The sequence below is a fragment of the Hyperolius riggenbachi genome, chromosome 7 (assembly GCF_040937935.1).
Source record: "Hyperolius riggenbachi isolate aHypRig1 chromosome 7, aHypRig1.pri, whole genome shotgun sequence".
Taxonomy (NCBI): domain Eukaryota; kingdom Metazoa; phylum Chordata; class Amphibia; order Anura; family Hyperoliidae; genus Hyperolius; species Hyperolius riggenbachi.
Genome location: NC_090652.1, coordinates 274,001,414 through 274,015,729, shown reverse-complemented (window position 1 = coordinate 274,015,729; position 14,316 = coordinate 274,001,414). Strand labels below are relative to the sequence as shown.

At 44.9% G+C, this 14,316-nt stretch overlaps 1 protein-coding gene across 1 annotated transcript in view; it reads left to right on the top strand.

The window, feature by feature from the left end:
- The window catches only part of KCNJ3 (potassium inwardly rectifying channel subfamily J member 3), a 324,979-nt gene that overhangs the window by 138,958 nt on the left and 171,705 nt on the right, over positions 1-14,316 (top strand). The gene's annotated exons all lie outside the window — the stretch shown is intronic.

Genomic DNA, 14,316 nt, shown 5'->3' with positions numbered 1-14,316 from the left:
CAACACTGCAGTTCAATCAATAATCTATTAATAAAATTGATGAGCTGTGTGTGGTAGGAATCTATTCCTTCTTGAATCGATTCCTATCAGAGAGGAGTCAATAATTTTGCCACATAGAGTGGTAAGTCTATAAGTGTATGGCCAGGTTAAGACCACCATCAAATGTCTTGAGGAATACAGAACTCCCGAAGCAGCTGTTCTTTTGGATAGAGGATTTCCTGGTGGCCGCACTGTTGTGGTGGGGAAGTCATGGTGGCCACATTTGTTCCATGACAGATGGGCCCAGGGCCGGGCCGAGGCATAGGCTGGAGAGGCTCCAGCCTTGGGGCGCAGTGTAGGAGGGGGCGCAGAATTCATTCAGCTGTCATTCCTAATTGTGTATGAAGCAGAAAGAAATAAGAAAAGGGGATACATAGCAATGACTGCACGCCAGATAACTAGAGATTAAGGTGTTGGGGAGGTTGTGGGTCCTGTGGTGCCTTTTAGTCTAATAGCAATCAGTGTGTGACGGCTGGGGTGGCAGGGATGGAGGGGCGCACTTTGGTGTCTCAGCCTTGGGTGCTGGAGGACCTTGTCCCTGCTCTGGATGGGCCTCCCTAGCTGTGGGCATCACCAGTGGAGTAGCAATTGGTGACAAACGCATGGAATCCAGTGCAGGAGATTTGGGCGCAGTCGGCACCACCATAGACTGTAATAGGAATTATGGCTATAGCGGCGCTCAGTGAGTAACATCGGCGCCGTCAGAAAATGGAACTGAAGTTACTTTTAAAACACTGTAATTCGTCCGCCAGCAATAGCTGGAAGCTGAATTACATCATTCCCCACCATCCACGTGGACCTGGCGGGGGATTCGGGGGAATAGTAATTAACGCTGCCGGAAATTGTGCAGCAGCAGAATAAGCCATATATCGGCTGTATCTTGCCGGCGGTGATTTCTCTTGTACGCACGGGGGATGCACCGGGCCCATTGAACAGAGGGGTCCACTAGGGGCACTCTTTCATGCATCTTAGTAGCTTTTCCTTGGTGCCATGTTGGTAATGAACACATTGTGCATTGCATTGTGGTAAAACTGTTTCCTTACTCTTATTACACCTCTCTGACACTGCAGCTGTCCTTGGTAGGTTTTGGGGCTCCATATAATGGGGAGAGCCTCATTGGGACCCTGAGGCTTCCCCCTCCCGAGGTAAGTACCCCCAGTGGATTTTTTTTTAAAATACAAAGTCTCTTTAAAGCGGATTCGAGATGAAACACTAACTATAACAAGTAACTTGTCTATATATCTTATCTAAAGTTTAGATAGGTTACACAGCAAATATAGCTGCAAACAACTTTCATAGAATATGATTCTTTATTCCTGTGATACAGTGACAGCAGCCATGTTGTTTGTAAACATTACACAGAAGCAGACTTATCTGTATCTTGAGAAAAAAAACCTAATCATCCCTCCTCATCCCTCCTCCCCTCTGCCTCTGAAATCTCTGGCTAGTAATTCCTCCCCCTCCTCCTGCCCAGACTGAGCTCCCATGAGCCCTTGCTACTGTCTGAAAGTGCCTTGGCTCTCTGAAAACCTGTGGGTGTGGCTTGTTTAGTTTATAGGGAATTACAGTATTAAAACAAAAACAAAAAAAGTATTTGGCTTGAGGAATGCCCTATAAAAAATAGAAAGGAACCCAATTATGCAATGTGTAAAAGTTCATCTCGGATCCACTTTAGGCCTCTTGCACACTGCAAGTGATTCCGATTCAGATTCCGCTTTTTAATCAGTTTTTACATCCGATTCAGATTCTGATTTGCAGTTTGCTCCGGAATCGCGTGCAGTGTGCAAGAGGTCTTAAGGACCACTCCAGCAAAAAAAAGTAAGCTGTTAAAATCTGACAGAACCAATAGGTTTTGGACTAGTCCATCTCCTCATGGGGAATTCTCAGGGTGTTCTTTGTTTTTAAAAGCATTTCCTGATTGGCAGCTGCCAAGTCTAACTGACAAATTAGTGCATGAGTGAGCAGGGAGGCTTGCTGGTATCTTACTATTTTGGCGGTTAAACTGCCATTCTAAGAAAACCCTGAGGCCCCGTTTACACTTTAATCAGTTGCTCTCAGTTATAACTGAAAGGACAACTGATTTTCACAGTAATGCCCATGTTTTCCTATGGCACCTTTCACACTTAACGCATTTTAACTGAAATCTTTTTCTCAATGCACTGCTATGGAGAAGGAAAAAAAAAACGCATACCAACTGATTAAGTGTAAATGGGGCCTGAGAATCCCCAATGAGGAGATGGAATAGTCCAAAAACTCTCTGTTCGGTCAGATTTTAACTGCTTACTTTTTTCGCTGAGGTGGTCCTTTAAGGCCATCATACTTTTATAAGAGTATAAGAGGGTGGAGCAATGACAGAGCTCTCCTGGTAAACTTCAGCCTCAAGCTGTACTAGTCTGTGGTGCCTTAGCTGCTGGTGGGGCCACTAATCAGATACATTAAAAAGTGATTTATTTGGCATGATCTAATTAAGGAGCTTCTATATACAGTGGGTTGCAAAAGTATTCGGCCCCCTTGAAGTTTTCCACATTTTGTCACATTACTGCCACAAACATGCATCAATTTTATTGGAATTCCACGTGAAAGACCAATACAAAGTGGTGTACATGTGAGAAGTGGATCGAAAATCATACATCATTCCAAACATTTTTTACAAATAAATAACTGCAAAGTGGGGTGTGCGTAATTATTCGGCCCCGAGTCAATACTTTGTAGAACCACCTTTGACTGCATTTACAGCTGCCAGTCTTTTAGGTATGTCTCTACCAGCTTTGCACATCTAGAGACTGAAATTCTTGCCCATTCTTCATTGCAAAACAGCTGCAGCTCAGTCAGATTAGATGGACAGCGTTTGTGAACAGCAGTTTTCAGATCTTGCCACAGATTCTTGATTGGATTTAGATCTGGACTGTGACTGGGCCATTCTAACACATAGATATGTTTTGTTTTAAACCATTCCATTGTTGCCCTGGCTTTATGTTTAGGGTCATTGTCCTGCTGGAAGGTGAACCTCTGCCCCAGTCTCAAGTCTTTTGCAGTCTCCAAGAGGTTTTCTTTCAAGTTTGCCCTGTATTTGGCTCCATCCATCTTCCCATCAACTCTGACCAGCTTCCCTGTCCCTGCTGAAGAGATGCACCCCCCGGGCATGATGCTGCCACCACCATATTTGACAGTGGGGATGGTGTGTTCAGAGTGATGTGCAATGTCAGTGGCGTAGCTAAGGTGCTGTGGGCCCTGATGCAAGTTTTACAGTGGGGCCCCCCAAGCACTCTATACATAATTGCCACTGCGCACCAAAACCTGCCAATGGCAACTACAGTGTCAGAGGTGCAAGAAGGGGATGGGGAACAGTTTGTTAGTGATTACCACCATTCAAAGTATCTATAGAAGTGATAATTATGAGCACAGGACCAATAGAGAGCTAATACTGTAGTTGAGGGAGGGCCCTTCATGGCCCCTCTGGCCCAAGGGCCCTGATGCGGTCGCTACCTCTGCACCCCCTATTGCTACACCCCTGTGCAGTGTTAGTTTTCTGCCGCACATAGCGTTTTGCATTTTGGCCAAAATGTTCCATTTTGGTCTCATCTGACCAGAGCACCTTCTTCCACATGGTTGCTGTGTCCCCCACATGGCTTGTGGCAAACTGCAAACAGGACTTCTTATGCTTTCTGTTAACAATGCCTTTCTTCTTGCCACTCTTCCATAAAGGCCAACTTTGTACTGTGCATGACTAATAGTTGTCCTATGGACAGAGTCTCCCACCTGAGCTGTAGATCTCTGCAGCTCGTCCAGAGTCACCATGGGCCTCTTGACTGCATTTGTGATCAGCGCTCTCCTTGTTCGGCCTGTCAGTTTAGGTGGATGGCCTTGTCTTGGTAGGTTTACAGTTGTGCCATACCCCTTCCATTTCTGAATGATCGCTTGAACAGTGCTCCGTGGGATGTTCAAGGCTTTGGAAATCTTTTTGTAGCCTAAGCCTGCTTTAAATTTCTCAATAACTTGATCCCTGACCTGTCTTGTGTGTTCTTTGGACTTCACGGTGTTGTTGCTCCCAATATTCTCTTAGTTAACCTCTGAGGCCCTCACAGAGCAGCTGTATTTGTACTGACATTAGATTACACACAGGTGCACTCTATTTAGTCATTAGCACTCATCAGGCAATGTCTATAGGCAACTGACTGCACTCAGATCAAAGGGGGCCGAATAATTATGCACACACCACTTTGCAGTTATTTATTTGTAAAAAATGTTTGGAATCATGTATGATTTTCGTTCCACTTCTCATGTGTACACCACTTTGTGTTGGTCTTTCATGTGGAATTCCAATAAAATGTATTCATGTTTGTGGCAGTAATGTGACAAAATGTGGAAAACTTCAAGGGGGGCCGAATACTTTTGCAACCCACTGTAGATGTAATCAGGCTCTGCTACTGAGTGTCTAGATCAGGGTTGTCAAACTCAAATACAAAGTGGACCGAAATTGTACACTGGGACCAAGTTGCGGGCCAACCTCAATGTCTACTGGCCACCCACTTCCCTTATAAAGTTCTCTAGTGTCTAGTGGTCCTCCATCCCCTATACAGTTCCCTGGTGCCTAGAGACCCCGACCATACCTTATATAGTTCCCTAGTGTTTAGTGCTTTCTCCTACCTTTCCCATATGGTTTCCCTGGTGATCTAGGGCTTCACCTCCATTATAGCTTCCCTAGTGGTCTAGAGTGGGCCAAACATAATGCAAAGTACGGAAACCACTGGAGGGCCAAATTGAATGGCTCTGAGGGCCAAATTTGGCCCACGGGCCAGAGTTTGACATGTATGGTCTAGATGATTTGTATCTGGAGTTGGGCTTTTACACCTGAAGTGAGAAATGTGTGGTGACCAGGACCAGCTTTCTTGAAAGGCCACAAGGCCCGGGCCTCGGGTGGCAGCTGGACAAGGAGGGGCTGAACATGGAAAAGGGATCGCTGCATATGGAAGAAGAGGATGCAAATGGAATACAGAAGTTGCAAATAAGGAACCAGACATGAAAACAGAGAGAGCTGCTGCCCAAGGGACCTATATAAAAAAACTGAAGGAGGCTGCTGTACATGAAGGTTAGACATGGAAGAGAGGGCTGTACAAGGAATAGGAGGGGGGTGATGCACATGGAAGGGAAGATACAAGAAGGTTGGCCTAAAGTTGGAAAAGTATAAATCCACTGTTGGTGGCGGCTGCAATATTTATTTCCTTTTAAACAATACCAGTTGCCCGGTAGTACTTCTAATCTGTTTGGCTGCAGTATAATTTGATTTACACACCTCCAGAGGCATTACAAAGCTTTTGCATCCCCCCCCCCCCTCCCAGGACAAAATGGGCATGGACAAGCATTAGAATGTGGGCATAGTCATGGGCGGAGACAGATGTATAAATGCTGTTTAGATAGCCGCATGTGCCCCCCTTTAGATAGCCAGTCATGCCCCCCCCCCTTTAGATAGCCTATGTGCCCCCCATCCTCTTGTTTATATAGCTACATGTGTGCCCCTTTTCCGCTGCTGTAACGTTTCTGCACTCCTCTGTGGAGGGAGGTAGAGAAGCAGGGGCACTTTGGGCAACCAGCGAGCCGCTTCTCATACACGTGGGGGTGCAGCGGCTGTGCTGAGCGCCCCTACAGTGCTGCACCCAGGGACATATGTTCCCCCTTGCACACCCATAGCTACTCCTCTGCACACCTCAAACCAGTATGTAGCTAATCTAGTCATACTTGAGTCAGAAAGACCCAATCCGCATGCTTGTTCAGGCTTTATAGTTAAACGTATTAGAGGCAGAGGGTCAGCAGCAGAGCCAGGCAATATTCATGGTTTAAAAGACAATAAATATGTCAGCCTCCATATCCCTCTCACGTCAGATGGGCTGCCCAGGAGCATAGGATGCTGTGCCAGAGATACAGCACCTCCCACCTCAGTAAATGCACCATTTCTGACACCTGTATCCCTTTCTTTATTTGTTTTTGGGGGAAGATCTGATGTATTCATATTCTTGTGGTCTCAGATGGGAAACGCATAGCAATGCACACAGACCCATCGAACATCCTGCATAATTTATTATTATTATTTATTTTGCAACAAGTCTAGAAGCACTATTCATTTCAGCTCCAGCCCTCAGCATAGTAAGCCAGCAAAATATGGTGATAAAAAAAAATTGCAGCTCTTGTTGCTTAGCAACACCATAACTATATATATAACAGCACTAATGCTCGCATTGTTTTAATGAAACAGAACAGCGATCCCCCAGCATACCCGGGATTGCATAATCTCCAGAAACATTGCGGGAAGGACGGTCCTGCCTGTGTTTCCAAGAGCGAAACTGCAGCAATTAGACAAACTGTGTACCAACACATTAGTGGCAGGAGCTAACAACGTGCGTCTGCAGTCCGGTCTGTCCGCTTAAAGTGATGCTTATTAAGCTGTGTGCATAGAGCTCACTCAAGGGCTGTATATACCGCCGCACAGACCGGTAGAGGAGGGATCATTAGCCTGTTTTCACTTAACTCCCGCAGCTTCAGTGTTTTATTGCTTGCTTCACTAAAGGATGACTCCAACCAAAGTAAAAAGTTGTCCGTAGAATATTACACTGTCTGTAATACAGGGCCAGATTCACCGATAGGCACTGTAGGCTAGTGCCTACAAGCGACACATGTGTGGAAGGTGGCTCATTGGCAGCCCCAAATGCTTCCCTTCTCTCCCTCCCTCTTTCTAGAGAGTGCAAGCAGATTGTATATGAGGAGACTCACTGGCACTGGACAGGGGAGGAGAGACTAATTGTACTGGTTGAGGGGAAAAGGGGGGGGGCACATCTGGTTGTGGGGGACTGCTTAATGGGGCACATCTGGCTGGCTAGAGGGCTTGGCCTGTGGAGGTGTGTCCTGTGTTAAGGGGCGGGGTTTAGGTTGCCAGGGCTTATGTGCCTATAGGCTCCTGAGCTGTAAATCCGGCCCTGCTGTAATATCAGGGATTTAAAGAGGAAATTAAAAAGTTGGAAAAAAAATGAATTAATACATAGCAAAGCCAGAAGTAACAAAATAGAAGAGAGATCAGGAAATGATTGATATTCGCTATGTAATTAATTTGTTCATGTTTGATCCACAATCATCCTGCATGTCATCGTTTTTACTACTGGCAGACATGGAAAAAACAGACAGGACCAACTACAATTAAATATAATCACACCCGATAGGCTAAGTTATTCCTGCCTGGTGATCTGTACGGGATGTTTGTTTACTAAGACTTCTATACACAGAGGGAGATACGGCTTGCTTGGCAGTTGGAGAAAGCCGTTATATCTTATTTCCCACAATGCAACAAGGTGCACAGACAGGAAACTGTCAGGACCATAGTCATGACATCACACTGTGGGAGGGGTTTTACTACAATATCAGCCCTGATGATCTATTAGAGAAAAAGTAAAGATTTATCATGGGAAAGGGTGTATCAGCTACTAATCGGCATGAAGTTCAATCCTGGGTTACAGTTCCTCTTTAAATTATTTATTTTTTTGCGTATTCTTCCTTGACGAGCACAGCACAACATCTCAGCGTTCCCCTCTGGTATCCGGCTCTTGCTTTATATGATTAAGAACGAGGCACAAAAGGAAGAAATTTGTCATTCTCCGCCGCATCCGTAGCTCTTTATTAAAATTGAGAATTGAGCCAATAAATGATTTTCTCCACAAAGATTCCCATAATCCACATTTGACAAATTTAGCATCCTGGGCTGGCACGCTGCCTGCTGTATTGTTAATGAGCGGCGGGCTCAAAATTCTATTGTCGTTGCAAATGAGTTTTTTTTTTTAAAGTGAGAGGCTCAGAAAGTACTTTTTAAAAAGGCATATCATCTCAAAAGCATATAAAACGTGTTCTCCATATTATTTATTAGACCATTTTTTTTGTAAAGTCTGTCTTTGCTTCCGTGGTGTTAGTTGCTCTGTTCTACATAAAGGAAAACTTCGCTTATATTAAAAAGCTGAAATGATTAACTGGCAAAAACAAAGGTACCGACTTGCAGAGCAGGATCATCCAGGCAACCTAGGCAGGTGCCAGGTGCCTAGTGGGTGTCAAGGGGGCCACCAGCCACCTTCTCTGACCTCTCTCCACTTCAGCTTAAAATGGGCCCCGAATCTACTACCTTGCTTAGGGCCCTATTACATCTTCATCCATCTCTGCCGACTTGGTACAGTCGGGATCTGGGACAGGGGACAGCACAGAACAGTAGGGAGCAGCGTGAATTACATTTGTTTGCAGTTACATTTAAATGATACAGCTGGCGATTAAAAGAAGAAATCTAATTTACTTCCCTGTAGCTTCCTCCAGCCCCTGAAAGCCTATGTGTCCCTTGCCGCAGCTGCGCTCTCAGGTAGTCTCCCAGGGTCCACTCCGTAGCTAAGGATGGCAATGCTTAGGGGAACTCAGAGAACTTATGAAGAAACATGTGATCAGTTTGATCAGCTGATAGATCTGTAAGGCTCTGATTTGATGGTCATGATCATGTGTTAAACCAGGAAGTCATCACAGCAAATCAGAACCTTACAAACCTATCAGCTGATCAAACTGATCACATGCTTCTCCATAAATTCTCCTATGTATTTCCATTGCTATCCATAGCCAGGTCGGTGGCCTCTGCGCATGAGCGAGCGTGGCCACTCCGCTGGCGGTCACGCTTCCCTAGCTGGAGACATTCGTCCCAGGTGCAGAATGCTCCTGGCTACAGGAGCGCAACTGTGCTTTTGGTAAGTATATATTTTACACTTAAATTCCCCTCAGGTTCACTTATGATCAACAATTTATGTACAGGATCTTCTCAAAAAATTAGCATATTGTAATAAAATTCATTATTTTCTGTAATGTACTGATAAACATTAGACTTTCATATATTTTAGATTCATTACACACAACTGAAGTAGTTCAAGCCTTTTATTGTTTTAATATTGATGATTTTGGCATACAGCTCATGAAAACCCAAATTTCCTATCTCAAAAAATTAGCATATTTCATCCGACCAATAAAAGAAAAGTGTTTTTAAAACAAAAAAAGTCAACCTTCAAATAATTATGTTCAGTTATGCACTCAATACTTGGTCGGGAATCCTTTTGCAGAAATGACTGCTTCAATGCGGCGTGGCATGGAGGCAATCAGCCTGTGGCACAGCTCAGGTGTTATGGAGGCCCAGGATGCTTCGATAGCGGCCTTAAGTTCATCCAGAGTGTTGGGTCTTGCGTCTCTCCACCTTCTCTTCACAATATCCCACAGATTCTCTATGGGGTTCAGGTCAGGAGAGTTGGCAGGCTAATTGAGCACAGTAATACCATGGTCAGTAAACCATTTACCAGTGGTTTTGGCACTGTGAGCAGGTGCCAGGTCGTGCTGAAAAATGAAATCTTCATCTCCATAAAGCTTTTCAGCAGATGGAAGCATGAACCCACTTTTGAACCAGAAACAGCGGCAGAAGCGCCTGACCTGGGCTACAGAGAAGCAGCAATGGACTGTTGCTCAGTGGTCCAAAGTACTTTTTTCGGATGAAAGCAACTTTTACATGTCATTCGGAAATCAAGGTGCCAGAGTCTGGAGGAAGACTGGGGAGAGGGAAATGCCAAAATGCCTGAAGTCCAGTGTCAAGTACCCACAGTCAGTGATGGTCTGGGGTGCCATGTCAGCTGCTGGTGTTGGTCCAATGTGTTTTATCAAGGGCAGGGTCAATGCAGCGAGCTATCAGGAGATTTTGGAGCACTTCATGCTTCCATCTGCTGAAAAGCTTTATGGAGATGAAGATTTCATTTTTCAGCACAACCTGGCACCTGCTCACAGTGCCAAAACCACTGGTAAATGGTTTACTGACCATGGTATTACTGTGCTCAACTGGCCTGCCAACTCTCCTGACCTGAACCCCATAGAGAATCTGTGGGATATTGTGAAGAGAAAGTTGAGAGACGCAAGACCTAATACTCTGGATGAGCTTAAGGCCTCTGTCGAAGCATCCTGGGCCTCCATAACACCTGAGCAGTGCCACAGGCTGATTGCCTCCATGCCATGCCGCATTGAAGCAGTCATTTCTGCAAAAGGATTCCCGACCAAGTATTGAGTGCATAACTGAACATAATTATTTGAAGGTTGCCTTTGTTTGTTTTAAAAACACTTTTCTTTTATTGGTCGGATGAAATATGCTAATTTTTTGAGATAGGAAATTTGGGATTTCATGAGCTGTATGCCAAAATCATCAATATTAAAACAATAAAAGGCTTGAACTACTTCAGTTGTGTATATTTGAATCTAAAATATATGAACGTCTAATGTTTATCAGTACAATACAGAAAATAATGAACTTTATCTCAATATGCTAATTTTTTTAGAAGATCCTGTATATGAGGTTTTAGCCACACAAAAAAGACAAAACATAGACTAGACAGAATAATGGTAGGATCTTACTACCAGCTGCACTGTAGTCAGCCAGGCATGCGAATCATTCCGATATTTATGGAGATAGGGCAGGCATTGTACTGTACTATCCATAATGTGTGCAAAAACACCCCATAAATGTCTGTAAAACTGAATTTATTGCACTGCAATTGACTATCAGCCATCTACAATATTTATATAACATCTAATCCTGATGCACAATTCAGAATGTAGGTTACTGGTAGGCTGCCAAATTGTGGGGAGTTCTCTGTGTCCTACAGCTCTGAGCAGTGCGATGCCAGGCTGCTCAAGCATTGTCACACAGCAGGCAGCTCTCTACAGCGTGATGCCAGCCTGCCCTGGCATGGTCACACAACTCTTACAGTGTCATGCCAGCCTGATCACACCTGATCATCATCATCAGCAGCAGAATGCCAAGCCGCTCAGGCATTGCAGCACAACCATCTACAGTGTAATATCGCCTGCTCAGAGTTTGTAACAACAAAGCCCTTTTATAGTGTGGTGTCAGTCAACCCGGGTATTATCCCACAGTCCATATATCTACCATTTTTGTGGCCTGATTGACCATTCGATTTGATAATTTTATTGAATCAGATTAAAATCGGTGCCACAACCATGGCCGGATTTCTGGCAAGGCCACAAAGGCCATGGCCTTGGGCACCAGATAAACAAGGGGTGGACTTCAGGCAGCCAGTGGGCTTTATTTGCAGATTAAGTGTCCAAACAAATGAAAGGTGTCGAGCTAACCACACTATTTGAAGCAGCTTAGCAAGCAGTCAGACCTGGTCCAATGACACAGCAGAAGCTGCAGGCAGTTACGGAATGCTGGGTCAGGCATGCACGTGGTGTGGGGGATGAAAGGACCCAGGCTCAGCTCCAGCAAATAGCACAGAATACAGAAGGCAGCCTATCATAGTCCCCATTTCCTGGTTATTGATTGGCCAGTGGTAGTCTATGTTACTTTACCATGGAGATCGCAGTAGGTATGGGACTTTTACGCATTGCCCACGCCATACACTGTCCAATCGTGGTAGGATACTGTGTGGTCAGGGCCACCACCACAACCGAGTCTGCCATTGGGCGAGTGCCTGTATCATATGAAACCAGGTGCGTGTCTGTGACGTCACATGTGCGCCATGTGGTACAGCATTATGGTAACGGTAGACATGGGGGTGAGGCCAATGACCATATACATGTAAAAAAGGCACCTGGAAAAAAGGGCTACATTTTACAGTGTTAAGGTGCCCATTAACGGTACAATATTTTTCTCCGATCATTTGATAAGATGTTTACGATACAATGATAGTACAGAAAACCACGCCATATGTGGAGAAACCCGACATGAAATTTTATGGCTGATTGGAATGCAGAATTTTGTTGATTGGATTGTTGGCTTTTGCGATCCCATCTGAAGAGAGAAAATGCCCTAATTGACCCATTTATGGAAACAATCAATAATTACCTTCTTATTGCTTACATAGAATGATGGACACCTTAAGGTTTACTACTCTGGTATTTTCACACAGCTCTCTACAGTGTGATGTCTCTTGCTGAGGAATTGCCACACTATCATCAGCAGTGTAAAGTCACCTTAGGCATGGTCACACAGCTCTATAGTGTGATGAGTATTTTGAACGCAAGTGAGCAATCAATCTCACTAATCCAGGTCTGTGCACGGCGTGTGTACGAGCAATAAAGTTGTTACTCACTGCATTAGGAGGTTAGTAAAAAAAATTTGTGATATGTAGATCACTGGCTTTATAAGTAGGGCCCACCTAACCCTAAAACCCCCCTTCCTGACGCCTAACCCTAAAACCCCCCTTCCTGACGCCTAACCCTAAAACTCCCCTCCCTGACGTCTAACCTTAACCCCCCTCTTCCTTACACCTAACCCTAAAACCCCCCTCCTCTGACGCCTAACCCTAAAACCCCCCTTCCTGACGCCAAACCCTAAAACCCCCCTTCCTGATGCCAAATCCTAAAATCCCCCTCCTCTGACGCCTAACCCTAAAACCCCCCTTCCTGACGCCAAACCCTAAAATCCCCCTCCTCTGACGCCTAACCCTAAAACCCCCCTAGTCTGACGCCTAACCCTAAAACCCCCCTTCCTGATGCCAAATCCTAAAATCCCCCTCCTCTGACGCCTAACCCTAAAACCCCCCTTCCTGACGCCAAACCCTAAAACCCCCCTTCCTGACGCCAAACCCTAAAACCCCCCTTCCTGACGCCAAACCCTAAAACCCCCTTCCTGACGCCAAATCCTAGACCCTCCCCTTCCTGATGCCTAATCTTAACCCCCTCCCCCTTATAATTTTAAAACTATACATTTGAAAAGCAAAAAAAATGTAAATACAAAAGACAAACAAATTTCAAACACTAACTTTATAATTTTCAAAACCATCAAAATTTCCGAGACTATAACATTCTAATTTTTAAAACGATAGGTATCGGGGCGCCAAATTTTCTGCTTTTGCTACCCAATATCCAACATTTGCACTAGCGCCCATGGTGGCGCCTAAATCGTTCATTAGATGCAGACGCCCAAATTCCCTGCTTCCATTTGGAGTAATCTAAATCTGTAATAATAAGAGTACACTAATATAAAAGAAAAATTGGAACGAGCTAATGCTGTGTATGTTTTAGCTGTGATATTCTCCTCTCCCTGTGAGTGCGGAGTAATCCTTTGCTTGTAGAGCGCGTGGAAGCACTATTATTAGAGGAGGGGGTGTCCGCGCCACACTCCATCACCTCTTTATAGTAACTGCGATGAATGGAGTTGTATGAACTCGGGGAGATTGATGGGGCAGCTCTGCTAACTCCCAGAGATAATTGTTCATTGCAGAGCTGCCATTGCTCCAATGCGGTCAGATAATTATGTACTAGATCTAACAGAAGCATATGGACTGGGGAGTGGGGAATAATTTAACCTGGTTTCAGCACACAGGAAAGGGAGAAAACGAGATACAGCAATGCAGAATATCAGGAACAACTAACTGCTGTAGAAACCTATCATTAATAGGCACAGAGGTTTTACTGGACACTTTGGGTCTACTTTATAGAGACAGATTATTAATATATAGATTTTTTTCCTACCCGCCAAGGGCCTAATTTATATGATCCAGAACCTAGTTTCTCAACCAGAGGAACGAGTACCCCTGGGGGTGCTTCTGAAGGGTCCAGGGGGTACTTGGGCTTGATGTAGTTGATGAAGTATAACAAATTTAGAGTTTTATAAAATGATAACCCTCTATAAGCCCCATATCCAGCAACACCGTATCAGTATTTTAGCTCATTACAAGCAACAATAAATGCTTGGAAACTGTGCACAGGTGTCAAACTCAAGGCCCACGGGCCGAATGCGGCCCTCCCTGCCATGTTATGTGGCCCTCGAGAGCTCCTAATGTCTATCATTGTAAGCAGCAAAACAAAGAATGCCTTACCGTTTAGAGGAGCACACTGGTAACAGTGTTTCTAATTTAAATATTCAGTTTAAAGAGGAACTTCAGCCTAAACAAACATACTGTCATTAAAGGGATACTGTAGGGGGGTCAGGGGAAAATGAGCTGAACTTACCCGGGGCTTCTAACGGTCCCCCGCAGACATCCTGTGTTGGCGCAGCCACTCACCGATGCTCCGGCCCCGCCTCCGGTTCACTTCTGGAATTTCTGACTTTAAAGTCAGAAAACCACTGCGCCTGCGTTGCCGTGTCCTCGATCCCGCTGATGTCACCAGGAGTGTACTGCGCAGACACAGACCATACTGGGCCTGCGCTGTGCGCTCTTGATGACATCAGCGGGATCTAGGACACGGCAACGCAGGCGCAGTGGTTTTCTGACT